At 36.1% G+C, this 19,527-nt stretch overlaps 1 long non-coding RNA gene across 2 annotated transcripts in view; it reads right to left on the bottom strand.

Moving 5' to 3' along the window:
* Positions 1-954: 954 nt before the first annotated feature.
* Positions 955-19,527, bottom strand: part of LOC110343899 (uncharacterized) — a 54,596-nt gene continuing 36,023 nt past the window's right edge. For both annotated transcript variants that reach the window (XR_002388294.2, XR_015443397.1), the window contains 5 exons: positions 11,466-11,565; positions 8,121-8,167; positions 6,927-7,037; positions 6,620-6,723; positions 955-2,445 (listed from right to left, as the gene is read on the bottom strand). This is a non-coding gene — a long non-coding RNA (uncharacterized LOC110343899). The remainder of the gene's footprint in view (positions 2,446-6,619; positions 6,724-6,926; positions 7,038-8,120; positions 8,168-11,465; positions 11,566-19,527) is intronic.

Raw genomic sequence — 19,527 nt, forward strand, 5'->3', positions numbered from 1 at the left:
TTCTGAAGCTATAAGAATAAATGTAAACTTCTCTCATATTTTTTCCTCCTCCCCCCCGCTTCCCTTTCCCTTTTGGACCTTTTCTTCCTATTTTACTCTTAATGGAAAATAAAAGAATAAATGTCAACTTTGGGGATGTTCTGTTGTTTTGGTCATTCAATTGACGTGTCCCTCCCACACAAGGAGGGGATGCAGTAGCTGTCTCGCTCCTACCTTCCTTCACTTGTAGTATGTTGTGGCATGCCACAGATTACATGTTCCTAGTGCATGGATATATGTATAACTTTATCTAGTTTAACAGAAATAACCTTCCCCAGTGGGCCAGGAATGCCTTAAAGAGATTTATATAAAGAAATGATGGCATAATTCTAAGGGTGCAGCATAAGGGATTTACAAGAAATGATACCACTGATTTTTTTTTAACTACTAGTGTGAACTTTTTCTTTCACACTGTAAGATTCAAAATAATACCAATCTAATCTTATGAAATAAAATACAGATTATTAAACAGCATTTGAAATATGAATGGATGCACATGTCTTTGTGCAGTCAACAAATGTTAAGACATTTAAACTCAAAGAACAAAGACAAAAATGATTTGATGATAAAAAAGTGTTTTGTATCATTAAGAAGATATATACTTATTTAGAACATTTTATATCTTTAGCTCATTAAAATTATTTGTATGTTTCAAAATGCTCCTAAATATTTGAAATTTTTAATATATCATGAACATGAAAGTAAACGTTCAATTATACCAATATCACAAACTATTATTGAAATAATCTAGGGCAATCAGAACTGTTTTGTGCCAAATAAATAAAATAAAACATATAATTACTTAAACATAATTTAATTTCATGATATTTATTTTTCTATTTTAAGTATTTAAAATTTAAGTAAATATTGAAACATACATATACTTAAAAGGTATAAATAAGTATTAGTATATTAAGGATGCACACTTACATAATTCTGCTGTTTGGGTGGAAAATAAATTTCTTTGTAAAGCTTCTCTAGGGAGTGAAAATAACTAGTGGTGTCTATAACCGAGCAGCAAGATCTCTTGGGTGTTGTTCACTTATGATACAATCAATTCTCCAAGGAAATATTGTTTTAAATATCATTTATGCTAATTAACAAACTCAATTGCAGTTTAAATAACAATACTTGAAATATTGCCATCAGCCATTTCTCTAATGTGTATTGCTGAAGAGTCTTTCAAATAGTGATTAACCACTTATGGAGTGTATATTTCTGATAGTGACCCTTCAAATGTTAACTAATCTTTCCTAGTGTGTAGATCAAACTGACACTCAATTTTAGATTTCTCTGATTTACACACAGTCATTTTAAAATGAATAGCCGCAGATTGAACAGAGCCTGTTTAGGCTGATCTAGGCAAAATTCTTCTTGGAAAAGGAAAGTTGGCTTTCTCAATCTTCAAAGATATAAAAGAAATAATTCCACCCAAAAAACTAAAAAGTGCTCTGCCTCGAGGGCAGATTTCTCTCATTGCCACCACCATCTTACATATAGTTTAAATAAGCAAGGTTATACTGACCTCTTATGGCCAGACTTAAAATTGCTTCATGCTTCATAAGGTATTAGGTTAATGGAAAGCTCTCTCTGGAAATTGCCTAAGTTTATAAGTCAGTCAAGAATCACTGACTCACAAGAAAAGGAGGCAAGTTGGCTCTTCATGTACTTCCCTCCAATCACAATCTTCTTTCTCCTCATGAAAGCCAACTACTACCCTGATTTTTATAGCAATCACTTCTTGTGTTTCTTCAGTTTTAGCATCCTCAAGTGTGCATCTTGTCCATTTTTTTATTTTATTGTCTTTTAATTTTTTCAAATCCATATATTCCCCTTCAATTTCTTTCTTTTTCCTCTAGTTATGTGCTAAAGAATCCAGGCCATTTTACCTATACAGTTTCTTACATTCTAAATTTTGCCGATTGTACACTGAATTTAGTTTAGAGCTCCACTGAGTGCAATTTCCAATCAACCAACCATGCACTGTCTTCCAAATACTTTTAACTGTTCAACCAGGCACATCCAATACACGAGAATCCTGTGTTAAGTGCAACCACATAGGAGCATTTAGCCTGACCTAAGTCCCCTGTCTTTTTGCCGGCTTAGAATTCACCCTCACTTATGGCTTATGCAATTTTACATATTAGCCCAATTTTATGTAAGACATTAGTTTGGTCTTCTCTTCCAGGGTCAGAGTATACTTCTTTCTTTAAGATATGCTGGAATCTGTCTTTATTTATAGGTCAAGGGGCAATAGTGTCTGTGGAAAACCTCATTTGAAGGCATTTTCCAGTTCTATGGTGTAAATATTCTCTCCATGGCCATGTTCAAACCGCCAACATGAAGTTTCTGAACATGCCACTGGGAAAACACGTGAACAGCTGGTTCTCAGAAGCACAGCATTGTCTGAGGAAATATGAGGGCAGAGAGAGTGATGCATAAGAATTGTCATCGGCTTGAAAATTAACTGGCTACTAAGTCATGGGATGTACTTGTAAAGTCTTCAAGTAAGGCAGGAGTTCCTACACCAGGAAAAGAGACATGGTTTCTAATATTATCCAGGAAGCAATTATTCCACTTGATTTTCACTTCCTGGGTAATCTCCCCTCCTTGGGTATGGACTGGATCTACCACCTTACTTGGATTAAATAAAATAAAAAAGCACTAATTGAATGTCAGCTCTGAGATGAGATTACAAAGAGATTAAGACTTTTATTCTGAGCAATCTGTTGCTCTCCTGTTTGCTAGCTCTGAGGGAAGCCAGGTACCATGTTGTAGCTTCCTTTTGAAGAGGACTCTTGTTCCACAGTCAGGGAGGAAACTGAGGCCTCACTGTAAAAGCCATGTAGTATCTATATGTAGTAAAATACTACTCAGGTAGAAAGAAGGATAAATTTGAGACATCTGTAAGAAAATGGATACATCTTGAAAATATAATGTTAAGTGAAATAATTCAGACATACAAGCTTAAAGAGCATGTGGCTTCTCTCATTTGAGTAATCCAAAGTATAAATAAAGAGCAAAATAAAAGATTGATAAAGGGAAACAGATAGATCTTTTGAAAATAGGAAGGGGACCAAGAGCCTGAGGGTGGGGTGGTATGTAAAGAGATTTAAGATATGCCAGGCACGCGCCACCCACAATTAATGTAATCTCCATATGTCATAAACATGAGCTGAAATAATAGTAATAATGATTATGAAAATGGGGGCAAGGGATCTAGAGCTGGAGGAAGGAAAGTGAGAGGGGACAGGGAATTAAAAAGAATCAAGATACATTCAGTACATGTATACATTCCTCAAGATGAATGTAAACATTGTGTACCCCAATCATGTATGAATAAAAAAGAGCCATGTAAGTGAGTTCCGAAGTGGCTATTTTCTGAGTCAAAACTCGAGCATCTGCAGCCCTAGCTACTGTTTAATTGCTGCCTGGTGGGAGACCCTGAGTCAGAAGCATCCAGCTTTTCTGGGACCGGATTCCTGACCCTCACAAATTACGAGATAATAAATGTCACTTGCTTTCAGCCACTAAGTTTTGGGGTGATTTATTGTATAGCAGTAGATAATTAATGGGCTATGGAAGGAGACTTGGTAGGCTTGAGAGTTCAGAGTACTCGAAAGTCAGCCAAATCCATCCAATGATCCTGTTCCAGCACTTAAGCTTTAGTCTTTCCAATCAATCTCCTCTAGTTTACGTGAAGAGCCTCAAGAGTCTCTGTATTAATCTTAAATTGTAATTCTATCTGCTTCAGGATCATGTTCTAATTGCTTTTCAGGTGTGTAAGCCCTGTGGTTTAAGGATAAAAGTAATTTCTTTAGATAAGTCAAGGGAGATCCTTGATTTTCTGACCAAGGTTTAAAATGAAAATCAAAACGTGTAAGCTTGTCATTTTCTTTCTAAGCTCTTTAGGTAAGTCATTTTATTCCACACTACCACTTTGATTTTCAGGCAATCGGGAAAAGCCATATCCACAACAGGCATTTCATTCTAAGACAGCATAGATGACAATTTAATCAACGATGGTGCTGCTGTATGAACAACAACTATCCCACTTTCCATAGTATCCACATAATTCCTGTTTTCAAATCCATTCAGATCAGACAACTAATTTCTCATCTCTGTCCCCTATTTTATGCAACTGCTTCTGTGCCTCTCAGTGTTTAGTGTAGGAAACAGTAACCACTCTCGGTATTTTCAGCAGAAAGATAATTAACACAGAGAAACAGGCATTTAAAAATCCTTGAAGGGCTAAGGGAATGGAAGCCAGGGTCATTGGAGGAATGACTGAGATTAAGATCAGTTTGAGCTGCTTATTGTTTAGATTATTTATTTACAGATGTACTGAGTACCTGTTAGGAGCCAAGTACTATTCTGAACCTTAGGGAAATATTGATAGATATATCTAAAAAGTTCTTTAATCTCATGGAGGCTATATCATAGTGGGGCTATTACTGCTGTATAGGCTGATTTCAAAATGAAGAGCAGAGATTGACATTGAGAGTCAGGAAGGTTTCTTATGAGAAAGTAGCTTTTGATTTGATCCTTATCCATAAGAAATAGCCAGCCACGTGAAGATTTATTAGAAGAGTATTTCAGCAAACAGAGAACTTACTGCAAAAAGCATAAAGTTAAAATGAGCTTGTCATGTTCCAGAGCAGAAAGGAGATGGAATGTATGTTTGTAAGTAGGGGGCTGGGGAAATGACAGAAGGGAAAAGCAAATGTTTGGCAAAGACTGTGACATTTTAGACTGTGAAAGGGTTATAAAGTCTGTGGCTCTCCGCCTTAGTGGAAAGCCACTGGGCAGGTTCAATGCAGGGAATGGTATGATCTGATTAACCTTCTATAAAGATCATCGTGGCTCCACTGGACTCAAGTTATTTTTAGAAAACATGTATTTTTACATATTGCTCAAAGAAAAAAATTACCTTAGTCATTATAGCTTAAATAATCAGTGATATGTTGATATATTATTTTTCTTTTGTAAGAACAACTCTGATATGCTACGTGTTTTTACACTTATGTGTACTGTAGTTTTGGTTAGTGTTACTTATAGAATTTCCAAAATTTTGTTGTTTTACCCACTGTATGCTGTATACAAATGTTTTGAAATGGTTCTTGGCAAAAAGCACTCTCTTTTGCTGATACATGGTATTTGAATTTAGGACTGAATATGGTGGTAGCAAATTGTCTTATCTCTCTGACAATGCTTAACAAAAATTTCCGTGTAACTGCAAAGATTTGGGATTTCTAGTCAGTATCTGTTATTAAAATCTAGAGAAAGCTAAGAAAGGATCAAGGTGACTTTATGATAAACCATTAAAATATGAGTTTTTCATAATTCATCATTAATAAACATTATATAGTTTACTGATTATATTTGGGAAATAGTTTCTCAATTGCCTTCCCTTCCAGTTACACAATTGTACATACAATTTTGACTATTTCAACTGATTTAACTCACTGCCTCAGTATGAATATTTTTGGCTTTTGATGCCTCATCACAATGTAATTTATATACTTAACAAATATTTTTGACTGCTACTTACTATATTCCATGAATTTTACTTAAAAAAGGCAAGATCCCTCATGAAGTTTACAGTCTGAAGGAAAGACTAGACCTTATACGTTACCCAAATATTCGATTAATTGTGATTGTTGATTAGTCCTTTGGTAGAAAATGACAGAACACCACTATTAGATTCCTTAACTGGTCCACAGACTTCTCTGAGGAAGAGATGCTAACTCTGAGACTTGAATGAGACTCATTGGCTGTGTGTGAGAGTGTGCAGGGTGGGTGGTCCAAGCAGACAGCAAGTGATGGATGAGAACTTGGAGGCAGCGAAAGCATGGCACTTCCAAAGAACTGAGAGAAGACAATGTGGTGATGTGAGGCAGTGTGAGTTTTTCAATGTCTTTTACAAACAAACACTGACTCAAAATTGGTATTGAATTTGCAATTATTTTTGTGGTGCTCAAAACTGAATCCAGCACCTCAACATGTTAGGCAAATACTTTATCACCAAGCTACACTCTTAGCCCCAGAATTTACAAAATTTCATGTTCAAAGTTGAGTTTTTCTGTGGTTCTTAAGCTCAATTTAAAAGCTTTATTGCTCTCTATATAAATTTAATTAATTTGAAGTATCGCTTCAGAGAGACTTTCACATAATTTAAAACTGTTGAGTTGCACTTAAGAATTTTATCCATTCCATGTTGTCATATAAGCAACATAACTTACTCATAACTCAATAATAAAGGCCTGCTTTAAGAGTTTGTTCCCTGTAAATTAAAGAATTGTTTCTTGTAAATTAAACTTACAAATAAAGTGATTTTCAAATTCAACTTCACCTTCTCAAACTGTCTACAAATTAGCCTAATTATTAAAAAATGGTTTAACTAGAGCTGGGGATTTAGCTCAGTGATTCTGCCGCCTGCCTCGTGGCAAGGTCCTGAGTTCGAACCCTGGTACCCTCCCCCCCAAAAAAGGTTTAACTAAAGTAGTAATTTTAAGGTGAATTATTCAACCATGGACTTCATATAGAAATTTTAAGCTCTGCTAGGATCAGTGGTGTTTACCCATTTTCTTTTCTGTTCCTTGTGAAGAGGTGAACGACTGTGCTCCCTATCTTTAGGCATCTAAGCTCTGTGGTTACTGGTTGGGTTGGACCAGGGAGGAGCCCCTGTAGAAAAGGGAAGAAAGAGAAGAATGAGGGTGGAGTACTTATTTTCCCAGATCCCTCCCAACAGAGAGACTTCTAGCCACAGAAAAAGGCAACCATGACCATCAACATGGGCCTTCTGAGAGGCTGCATAAACAGACTGAACCAGCTACTTTTCTTATTAATTTATTCTCACCCTCCCTTTTTTTCCTCTGGTAACTTACTTGAAGCATGTCCATAGTGGTGAAGTTCTTAATTTCTAGGTGGGAACATAGTTGAGTGAACTGCTCCTGTGCTGTTACTTCATATGTCTTGTTTGGTGACAAAACCATTTTCTAAGACAGAGGACAAGAGCAAGTCCTGAGGAACAATATAGGTAGGCTGTGTTGGATGTGTTCTGTTTGCCTGTTCAGATATCTTATCCTTTCTACCTCTCACCTTGTCCTTGTAAATGATTTACAGAGAAGTTTGCCCTTTGGTGTCTTTCAGGCTTGGACAATGAGGAGAAGGGGCAAGACATTAGACAGTGAAGTCTGACTATTTTCCTGGATTTCTTCTTTTGGGGTCAACCTTGGCTGACCTTAACCTCCAGTTAGAAGTTACAATTCTGTTTGGCTCCATGCAACCCTTTCTGCCTCTGGTGTTCAGTAATGATTCCTTTATCATACTATCCAGGCAACTGCCTCTGTCACTAGCTCCAGAGTACTGTAGTACTGTTTACTCCTTTTCAATGGTCCCTTCCTTACACTTTCTTCAGATTTTCCCAATCTGAGTTGGCTAGCTACTTTCTGATTTATAAGATTAATATTTAGGTATCCTAATGTGTCAAATTTTCTTCAATATTACAAATGCTTTAAATAGTATCTATATCAAGACTAAACTCTCAATCACAAATAGACAAAATTATTAGTACTCTTCCTGGAGATTAAGGGCACATATTTATGAAATCTGCAACATATGGTTGTACAGATGATTCCTAAACAAGTCTGCAGACAACAGTCCCCAAAATAACATCCTGGAGTTGGGTGGTACACATCTTCCACAGCTGCTAGTTGTGCCCACAAGGAAATGTTTTACTATTTCAAGAATGTCATGGTTATCACCTCAAGCAAATTGAGGTTAAAAAATTCTGTGCACTAGGGCTATAGGTCAAAGAGTTTTAGGTTGGTCCTAAATGTTTCTGCCCTTGTCACCAGCCAATATGAACATTAACATTTTAAAAAATTCTATGCTCTTGAGATGATGTGATTGCACAATATACATGTCCTGGATTTAAGTTGAACATTGTCTAATTTTTTTGTTTGACTTGAGTCTGAAAATCTCAGCCCAGTTTACTTTACTGCTTGATTGGTTTAAATGAATCCATTTATTATCTGCCTCTTCTCTGTTCTTCCCATTGTCTGGGGTACAGGCCTTACAAGTAAAAGTCCTTGGGTTGAATCCTGGATCTCGTCTGTGCTTGTCTCTGTGAATACAATACAAAAGTTGTCATAAATGAAGGAAGAGCAGCATAAAAAGAGACTGAAGGGTGGGCAGAGGCCAGTTGAGAAAATGTGGGCGAATCTTAAAGGCTGTAAATAGTAGGCTGACTTGATCTAGTATGAGTTCTAGACACATCTCTCTAGTTCAGGTAGGAAGACTGAATTGGAGGTGGCGTGGACAAATACAGATGGAAAAGAAGGGATTAAAAGCCTCTTTCCAAGTCCAGATAGAAATAAAGTGGCTTAGATTAGTGACAGTGGAAATAAAGATGAATGGATGGATTTGAGAAGGATTTTAGAAATAAAATTCATGCAACTTTGGGTGACTGGATCTAGAGAGTAAAGGATAGATACAAAGAAAGATTGTTTTATAGCTGGTTGATTGTGGTGATGTTTACTAAGTGAGGGACACATTGGTGGTAGGGTCCTAAAGCAGGAGCAGGAGCAAATAGGAAGCAGGGAAAGACCTCAAATTCAGTGTGGAGGGTAAGAAAGACATCCAAGTGGCAATGTAGAGAAAGCATTACATATTTTCTAGGAGAAGCGCTAATGATAACTAAAAGAGACGTCAAAAAGTTACATTTTTGTAATCTTTAATGAGGAAGGGTGAAGTGCAAAAAAAGGTAAAGTAAAATATAAAAATATCATTTATCTATGCCTGCATTGTTCAAGTAAATTTATTCAGTTTTTGAGAGCCATTCTTAGGCCAGATATTCTGTGATTTGAATAAAATGATAAATTAAGGTAAGTTCCTACTCTCACTGGAAATAATTCAGAATCTTAACATTACCACTTCTAGGAGGAAACACAAAGATCACATTTAGTTTTATTTTACTTTTTTGGACATCTCATGTTTATTTTGCTTTTTCTATTATTTTGTAAGACTTTTTCTAAGTATTCTATTGGCTAATTGTAGTTCACAAGTTTGCCAGTTAGTTTCTGTAAGATATTTATATTTGTGTATCAAGAAGTGTTGATTGGTATCATATTTCTCTTTTACATATTCTTTTGTGAACTTTATTAGAAGCAAAAAGCCCCTTAAATATTACTAGTTGAATAAATTTGTCACAGGAGAAGCTTTGTGTATGTGTGAAATAGCAACTACACAATCCCAAGTATGCCACTGAAGTATTCTTCATGTAGTAGTTTCATGAATGCAATTTACAAACATTCAAAAGAGCCTTCTCCAAAGATTGGAGCACATAAAGCTAATTTCTAGGAAAATATGCCTTTCTTAAAAACTCATTTAGTCTGAAATCAGGACATATTATGTTTAAAGTGAAGAAAATAATCTTGACAGCAGAAATACAGTGTTCTTCTTGTTCCAAAATATATTAACATAAATTTTGGGACACAAGTTACAATCTAATTTGACATACCTAAATTTCAATATTCTCTCATTTAGAAACATGCACATTTGAAAACAGGAAGAAAAAGTTGAATTCCTTCAGACTAAACAAAATAAATGAATTCATAATCCCATCTGCTGTGAAACAGAAAACTTTCAGTGTAATTATGTTAAATCATTAATCATTGTGAAAATATTAATTTTCATCAATTTACATTGAAAATAACAATTAAGCAGGGAGCGATCCATCCTGTCCAGATGAACACTAAATAAACATTTATTCAGTGTTCAGGGGTGTGAGGCAGTGGGATAAAGACTTGAGCTACAGTGAAGACCTCAAACTTCATAATCCAGAGTATCCTCAGTGTTGCTTTAGTAAACACACAGTAGTCCTAAAATGTGTTTTAGGGTGAATATAGCTGGGAACCCTCAACGATATCCACTTATTTCTCCACGGCTTAGTAACATTGCTTACTTTCCATGTTTACACCATCTTTTTTTAAAAAAAAATATAACTGAGAAGTAAAGTGTCTTATTAATTAATGAATTTCCTTACATTTTTAGGCAACCAGTGTTTAATTATTGTATCAGTTAGTGTTCATCCAGGCATCAAAAGGTGCATTTTGTGCCTTACTGGAGAGAATTAGAAATTTCATACTTTTGGATAGAGAAGTCGAGAAGTCCCCTGCTCCAATCCCAGCCACTTCAGTGGGTTGTCCTCAAGAGCTTTCCAGATATTTCTGTGTGCCTCTCACACACTGTCCGCTCGGCATCTGCCTGCATCTGCCACTAGGTGGAGAGTAGCAGTCTGTCCTTTTTGTTGGAATCTTCCCAAGTGCTGCATTCTCCTTCTCATGACCCCAATCTTTCCCAGCCAGCACCCCTTTTTTTAAACAACAAAAAAAGGCTTGACAAAATTAATTGTGAGTTCAATTAACATCGTTTTTTATGTTCAATTTTGTTTTTGAGTTTCAGAAATCCTTGTAGCTATAAGAAAATATTTTCAGCCATGGATGGTTTTGTGTTCTCTATGTTTGACAATCTACATACTTCCCATCTGTCAACATCAGTCTTGTGTATCCAGTTAGCTCCAAAACTCTTGTCAGACTTGCTACTAGAATATTTTCTTACAAGAGATATATGGTCTTTCAACTTATACTTTTCTATAAATTCTTAATCCCAAGCAATTCAAAGTAAAATTTAACCAATGATTTCACCTCTCCATATTGTATACCAATAAAGTCACACTTTTTACTGAAAAGATCAGAGAACCAATCACAAATTTTCTTCTTTCAGGTTCAGCTTTCCTGAAACTACTGTCAGAACTAAATGTTCTAAGAGCCAGAAAGGCAGGAAGTCTTTCTATCTTCCAAGCGTGAAGGGTTCTACTACAGGGAACTAACAATCCACACACCACTGGAAAGGCGAGGGGTCAGAAAAACCACTTCTGAGGGTCTCAATCCAAAACACTGAAGTGGATCCCAGGGCCCATTCAGAAACTACTGGAATCTTGTATCTGCTAACTTCCATGTGAGGGATCTATGACCCATAGGCCAAATCTAATACGCACCTGATTTTGAACAGTACGCAAGGTAAGAATGGATTTATACCTTATTATAATTTAAATGTCTCTCTCAAAAATTCATGTGTTGAAAATTTAATTTGTAATGCAATGGTGTTGAGAGGTTCTGGGATATTTAAAAAGTGATTAGGTCATTTAGGGGGATTAATACAGCACAGGTTGTTATAAAGCAAAGCCAGCCCTTGTGTTTTGTCTCTTCTACATACTCTACCTGTACTTCTGATTTTCCACTGTATGAACTGGATCACAAGGAACTTCAGAGATTATTTGGTTAACTTCCTTTTTTGTAGATAAGAAAATAAAGCTTTTGGAATCAGATAAATTGGAGAAGGAACTCAATATCATTACTTACACGGAGTATGGTCCTGCATAGCTCTTTTCTCTTTCTTTTCTTTCTTTCTTTCTTTCTCTTTCTTTCTTCTCTTTCTTTATTCTTTCCCTTCTCACAGATCCTATTCAGAATGAAGTAAGAATTGATAAAAATGCTTAAGACACATTACTGATGAAAACATGATAGGTGTAAAAATAATTTTTCACTTATTAATTCAAATTAATTGAGAGTGTATAAGACTTATGTATGTAGAAGAAAAAAATTTTACTCTATTGAAAATAAGGACTTTGATATACGAGCCCTGTGGAAAAACTTGTTTCAAAAGAGATGACATTTTGTTTTGGAAAATGCCTTGAAGGCCCCTCTGAAAGCAGAGAGGTGTTCCATGGCTTAGTCTGCAAAGAGAGGGACAGATTGCTTTTCAAAATAATTGGATCCAAAGGTGACAAGATGGGAGGTTAGAAGAGGAAGAGACTGGAGTAAAGGGTAAAAAAAAGGAATTGCGAGTATTTTTACAGATGTTGGCTGGGGCCAGGTTGTTATAAGCCTTTAAATACACATACATGAGTTTTAGAGCTAGTTTTAGAGCTAGTTAATGGTCTTTCTAGAAAACCACAGGGCCTCTCTACAAGCCAAAGTTTTAAATTCCAATCACTTTCAATACTAAATGGTACTTTGAGATGTTAAACAAAATACACAGTTCTTTTGTCAACATCTGCGATTCTCAGAAGCTGTCCACTGTACATCTGGGGCAATACTGTATTTGAAATAGTTAATGAAATATTTATTTACCAAACAGAAAGTAGTTTATAGTTTAGTTTCAGAGAAGATTTATGAGAAAAAAAGGAGAAACCAAAAATCATTACAAACTTTGGAAGAGAAAACAAAATGGTGAGTTATACTTGACTTCTTTTGATGTTTTGTAATAAGCAACTAAAGTTTTTTGAGCTTATTGGTATTCCTCTGAATTAATAAATTCTTATGGTCTCATCCAACTGAAACTTTTATATAGTAACAAGGAAATGTAAGACTTTCTTAGTTTTGGGAAGCCGACAAAGCCTGAATTTTGCAAGTGTTGATGTCTCAATTTAGTCCCACTTCTGGAGGGATAATTCAAGCCAAAGAACACAGAAAATAAAGAGAGGGAAATGTTTGGAAAGGGTTTTCTTTTTTTAACTTTCTTTTTTGTGGCACTGGGAAATTCTGATCCCTGCTTGATGTACCTGGAGCTCCTGCTAGGGTAAAGCTTTCAAGGTTCATGTATAAGAAGTAAATCTTTATTTTGGCTCCCAAAATAAAATGCTGAGCAAGCTGAGTAGTAACAATCATTTCCCCTTCTTTTTAACTGTTTTCCCCTGGGATTTCTTATTCCATCTTTCTTAGCCATTTCATTCTAACCTGTGCTGCCACATATTGCCATGATCTTGGGACCATTTTCCATATTTCTGGTCAATTCTTCCTTTGAGTTTTTGTTTGTCTATGGTACCAAGGTTGTATGAGATCACTTGTTAGAATTCTCTACTTCTATTAGTATTATTCATCACTTTCTCTTGCCTCAAGGTGGATTGAAGTTGGTCTTGGCCGTGGAACTTGTTTTGGTCAATGGGATGCCAGAAGATGTGAGACAAGCAGAGCCTTGAAATATGTTTATGGTAGGCTTTTTTTTAAACTACTCCAGCCAATTTCATGAAAAGTACACACATCCCTGGCCCTCTGGTTTGGGGAGGTTTGGATGCAGCCCACACTTGGAGTCAAGCCCAGACCAAACCATTTCAAGTCAGCAGACTCCAGCTGACCTGCATGCATGTGCATGAAAATCCAGGATTACTGTTTTAAGCTATTAATCTTTGTTTTTCTATTTGTGGATGTGTTTTACATAACATTGTAGCAATTGTTAACTGCTGTTTTAGGCAATATCAGAAAGTGGAGAAAGGGCAAGAAAGACAAGAAAGAACAAACTATCTACAATATTATTCCTCCTATTCATTGCCATGTTGGTTTTATTGTCAAGTCAAGCAGCAGCCCACTGGTGCTGATGACAAAGCACTTGACTTATTGTGCCACTACTCTTTTGATTTTAGACTAGAATTTTTGAATCTGAAAAGTTGAGAGAGTAGTGAGTACTTATCAGGACTCATGTGAACATACAAATAATATTAAGCATCTAGGTTAAATAAATTAGAAATGTACTGTTACTATTGTTTACTATTATTTACATCATCACTACCATCCCTAGAAGTTGTATCAGCAGCCAAAGTAATACTAGCCTTGAAAATACCTTTTACAGAATCCTGCCTTTCACCCCTGCCAGAAAGCTAAACAGCATTTTCTCATGGGGTTTTTATGACATCTTTGAAGAAATAGTGTGATAAAAGCAGATATATGTTGCATAATTTTTCAAAAATTTATTTTGAATGCAAGATTAGTTTTTCCTTATCCCTATCATGTTTTGTATTTCTGTTTACACTGGATCTAGGTAAAAAAGGAAGATAGAAAAAGCATTGAAGTGGATCTTTTTTATTTAATGAAGAGAGATCCAGGACCAAAAATCCAAGCAAATTAAGGTCTGGAGGGAGGCAGACAAAATATGAGAACAAATTAATAAAGTCAGATTTGTATAATGAGGCAAAAATCTAGACTTGAGTTCACAACTCTCTGGAGGAATTTCAGTAAAAAGTTGTACTGTGAATCTCAAAAAATATACTGAAAGTTTACCTCTTTTCTTGGCTCCCCAATATTACTAACAGTGAAAATCCCTGGGAAACGTGAAAATGGAGCTTCTATTTCTTGCTTTAGACACAGAGGAGGAATTGTGGGTTTTGCAGTGTGTCAGGGAAATGTTGGATCAGGAACAATGGGAGGTGGCAGTGGAAGGGAAGCATGGTGCTCAAGACTAGGGATGTTCCTAGAATAAATAAATATTCTTGGAAGAGGAAGCATGACTTCTGTTCTCTTACTCTTCTACCTCCCTTCCCACTGAAGAGCCTGACCCAGACTATAAAAGCATTCACCAAGAACTTGAAATCTGCATGATGGTAATCTCTTCCAACACTGCTGAGAAAATGAATTTGATTTTCCCAGCGCTAACTTAGAAGCTGTTTAAAACTATTTTTACTGTGATGGTCCAAAAATCAGGACTCACAAAATACTTGAGAGGGAATTTGGCTTGGAATTACCAGGAAAAAAAAACACCTAACTGACCTAACGTCAAGGAGAAATGTCCTCCTCTTCAGTGAAGCTACAGTCAGCAGTAGTTGGGTTCAGATCTATTAGGTATGTCCAGAAGATTGTTAGGTCCCAGACATCTATTTTTGAAAGAGTAAAGAATTTTTTGGAATGAGTTCACTTCCTGGGACCTCTATTTTGACCTAGAAAAGTAGAAATGAGGTGTAATTCTGAGCACCTTGATTGTTGGTTCCTCAGCTCTGACAGCCTACTGCTTCTGGACTAAGTAGAACTCAGTGACAGTGGGATTGTGGTGGTGGTAGTTCATTTTCCATGAAATCTGAAAGAACTATTTAACTAGAAGTCCTGTGAGAACTTATGCAACAGAATCTATGTGCTTTATGTCATACCACTCTCCCCTACCAGCTTTGGCATAAACTCTACTGTAACCATAATGGGTGATAGAACTTGAAAGCTACAATAGCAACAGAAATATCTGGTGGGAGATCATAGTGCATGCAGGACAGTGAGGAGCTTAAGTCATCAGGGATCTGGGACAGAGAGAAGAAATCAGAGCTTCTTCAAGGTGGCTATATAGCCAATTCATTTTGTGGCAGGTGGAATTCTTCAGGAGGCTGGAGTCCCATGTAGGAAGGCAAGAAAAACATCAAGTAAAAAAGTCATATTTTTGAGAGTCATGCACTTTAGATAGATCTTATCATTCAATAGTTATAATAACCTTGTGCATTGCATACTAATATTGTTCCCATTTTATAGATAAGATTTTTGAGGAAGACCCAATTCAAGTAACTATTCCAAGATCATTTGATAGAAATTGAAGATCCAGCTTTAAAACTCTAGCAATTTTATTCTAGAGTCCTCACTTTCAGTCATTCTTTCATGTATGTTCTAATACTTGTGAGAAATGGAGACATAGAGGCTGTGTAATTGTTAAGCTCAGTTCACAGAGTTGGTAATCTCCAATTTAATGGTGCACTGAAGCAGAAGTGATAATATTCCAGAAAAGTGTACACGTGTACTAATAGTAACCACCACCCAGGGTATTAGCATGTTCTGTGGCTACTTAATTGTTTTTAAAGGCATGTTCTTCAGGGAATAAGTGCTACACTGAGGTGTGCATTAAAACAACAAAAACATTTCACATTTGAAGTTTTTTAAACCATGAAAGTCTTTGAAGAATAAGCACAACTTTCCCCACCCCTAATTTTTCCAGGTGGCAATATATCTGTGAGTTAGTGAGTAGAAAGTGATTTTGTAAATTAATACAAGATTTGGGAGAAAGAATTAAATAAAGCAGTTGTCCTATTTTCTTTGAGACAGGTTCTTGCTATGTAGCTCAGGCTGGCTTGAACTCACTGTGCAGCCCAGGCTGGCCTTGACCTGAAGGCGATCCTCCAGCCTCAGTTTCCTGAGTGCTGGGATAACAGGTGTGTGCCACCATGCTTGGCTTGTCCTACTTTTGTATCTAAAAAGGACAAAGCAATAATATGCACATTAAAGCTTATCTTGTCCTGAAAAATTTGAAATGTCATCATACTTCGGTTATTCATCACATACTCTTTTGATATGAACCTCTCTATTTACTTTTTCAGTCACTAAATATTTTTAGTGCCCATGTTCTCTATTTTAAGAATCAGGGTTGGGCTGGGGATTTAGCTCAGTGGTTCCGCTGCCTGCCTCACAAGCACAAGGTCCTGAGTTCGATCCCCGGTACAAAAAAAAAAAAAAGAATCAGGATGTTATGTGCTACCAACGTAAAAATGAAAAGGTGGTTTAAATTCTCTTCTAGTAATAGAGAGAGGTGAAAGGGCAGATAAATATGCTTGGAACAAATTTACTGATTTGCACAGGGTATTATAGAATTATTTAAATTAATTTTTATAGGTGGAGACAGACAAGAGAACCTAAGAAGTGATAAAAGTGATTGAGGATGGAAGCTCTTTCTGAGTGCTGCAGGATACACAAAGCTGAGCAAAGGCATGTCACGAGGTGGGAGACGGCAGTACATCTAAGATTGTTTTGGATATGATGGATCTTTTGTTTTCATATGAATTTTAGGATTGTTTTTCTAGTTGTATGAAGAAACTCATTGGTATTTTGTGGGAGTTGCATTCAATTTGTAGATTGTTTTTGGCAATATGGCCATTTTAACAATGTTAATTCTGCCAGTCACAAACATGGGAGTTCTTCTGCCTTCTTCAAATTCTTCACTGTTCTCTAATTTTCACTGTAGAAATCTTTCACCTCCTTGGTTAGATGTACAAATGACCAATAACTGTATGAAAAAATGTTCAACATCTTTAGCCACCAGGGAACTGCAAATCAAAACTCCGTTGAGATTCCACCTCACTTTAATCAGAATGGCTATCATCAAGAATATAAAATACCAATAAACTCTGGTGAGGATATAGGAAAAAGGAATCCTTATGCACTATTTGTGGGAATGTAGATTAGTACAGCCACTATGGAAATCAGTATATATTTTCCTCAGAAAAACAGAACCACATATGACCCACATAGTATTCTTGGAAATATACACAAAAGAGTTAAAGTCAGCTTACTATAGACCTCTCTGCATACCCATGTTTATTGCAGCACAGTTCACAATAGCTATGTTATACAAATAACTTACATGCCTGTCAATAAATGAATGGATAAAGAAAATCTTGTACATATATGCAATGGAATAGTATGAAGTGGTACATAGTGGCATACATCTGTAGAAAACTCAGTGACTTAGTGAAACCCTGTCTCTTAATAAAAGAAGGAGTAGGGATATAGCTCAGTGTGAAGGGCCTGGATTCAATCTCCAGTACTACAAAAGAGTAAAAGAGGAAGGAGGAGGAGAAAATCATGTCATTTGTAAGAAAATAAATAGAACTGGGGATCTTTATGATAATGGAAATAAGCCATACTGACAAAGACAGCATTGTGTATTTTCCCTTGTAAGTGGAGTCTAGAAAAAAAAAGATGAAATGAAAGTAGAAGGGAGACTATTAGAGAAGGAGAGGATCAGGGAAGGGGGTGGGGAGCTTAAGAGGGGGTTAAAGGGGAAGCGGAAATAATCAGAGTATTTCATATGCATGTATGAAAATCCCACAATGAACCTGTTATGATGTGTAATTAATATGCACTAATAAAAACAGGATTATAAGAGAAGGTGGTAATTTTTTGTTTTAATTTGCATTTCTTTATTGGTATAATTTAGATATACATAATAATCACATTAATTGTTTGGAATTTATACCTGTACATAATTTATCTTGATTCTTATTTTTTTCCATTCCCCTCCTCTTCCTTCAGCCCCTCTTCCTTCTTATTTACAAGAGCTTTGTTTCCATTTTGTCTTTTTTTATTTTTTCTTTTCCTTTCTTTCCTTTTTCTCTCTCCCCTCCTTTGTGACCCTTCACATTTGAACGTTTTCTTCCTATTTTGCCTTATCTATTATACATTTTGATCCTTATTTACACTTTCAGTTCTGCACACCAGGGAAATAGTGTGATAGTTACACGTGTGTCTGGTTTGTTTCATTTAAGAATACAGTCTCTAGGTGCATTCATTTAGCTATAAATGTCTGAAGTTTACCCCTTTTTATGGCTGAGTAGTACTCCATTCAATAAATAAAACCGCATAGAGGATGGTAATTTTAAAAATTTGTCCTTCTTTAGCAACATGTAAATTTGGGATCTTTCCATAAGTTTCTAGTTTAAAAAAATGATTCTGGTCTATAAACCAGAAACTGAGAGCTATTGCAGCTGACAAGGGAGCTATTGAAGGGATCCAGTCATGTGATGTGTCAGATTTACACTTTATTTTTTTATTTTTTGCTTAAATTTTTTATTGGTACACTTTAGGTATACAACACATTTACATTTATCATTTGGAGCTTGTACCTGTACATGATGTATCTTGGTTCTTATTTTTTCCCCATTACCTGTGCACCCTTCACTTCTACCCTTCCCTAGTTACATAGACTTTGTTTCCATTTTTTACTTTTCTCATAATTTTTCCTTTCCCTTCTTTCCTTTCTCCTTCCCCTCCCACTTCCCCTACCCCTTAGGACCATTTTTTCCTATTTCAAATTATCAATTATTCATTTCAATCATTTTAATCCTTATTTACACTTTCAGTTTCTTACACTAGAGAAACTATTCGGTATTTACACATGTATGTCTTATTTATTTCACTTAAGAGTATGGCCTCAATACGCGTCCATTTAACTATACATGTCTCTAGTTTGTTGTTCTTTATGGCTGAGTAGTACTCCGCTTTATAAAAAAACCATATCTTCCTTATCTAGTTTCCAGTTGATGGCAACTTGGGCTGTTTCCAAAGTTTAGCTATTACAAACTATGCCACTACAAATATGGGTGCATATATGTTGCTATAGTATGACTTTTTAAATTCTTTTGGGAAGATCCCCAGCAGGGGAATAGCTGGGTCAAATGGGACTTCCAGTCCTAGTTCTTTGAGGTATCTCCATACTGATTTCCACAGTGGTCGCACCAGTCTGCACTCTCACCAACAATGGAGAAGGGTTCCTTTCTTTCCACACCCCCGCCAGCATTTGTTATTGGTTGATTTCTTGATAGCAACCATTCTTTCTGGGGTGAGGTGGAATCTCAGTGTTGTTTTCATCTGCATCTCTTGAATGACCAGTGATGTTGAACATCTTTTCATATGTTTATTTGCTGCTTTTACTTCTTTGTCCAAGAAATGTCTGTTCATTTCAGATGCCCATTTTTGAATTGGGTCTTTAAATTTGGGGGGTCTGATTTTTTTCAGTTCTTTATATATTCTAGATAGTAGTCCTTTGAGGTACAGCTGCTAAAATGTTTTTCCCACATTGTAGGTTGTCTCTTAGCTCTGTTGGTGATTTCTCTTGCAGTGAAGAAGT

Source organism: Heterocephalus glaber, unplaced genomic scaffold, assembly GCF_053883595.1.
Source record: "Heterocephalus glaber isolate CG9 unplaced genomic scaffold, H.glaber_assembly_v1.0 deba00001569, whole genome shotgun sequence".
NCBI classification, from domain to species: domain Eukaryota; kingdom Metazoa; phylum Chordata; class Mammalia; order Rodentia; family Bathyergidae; genus Heterocephalus; species Heterocephalus glaber.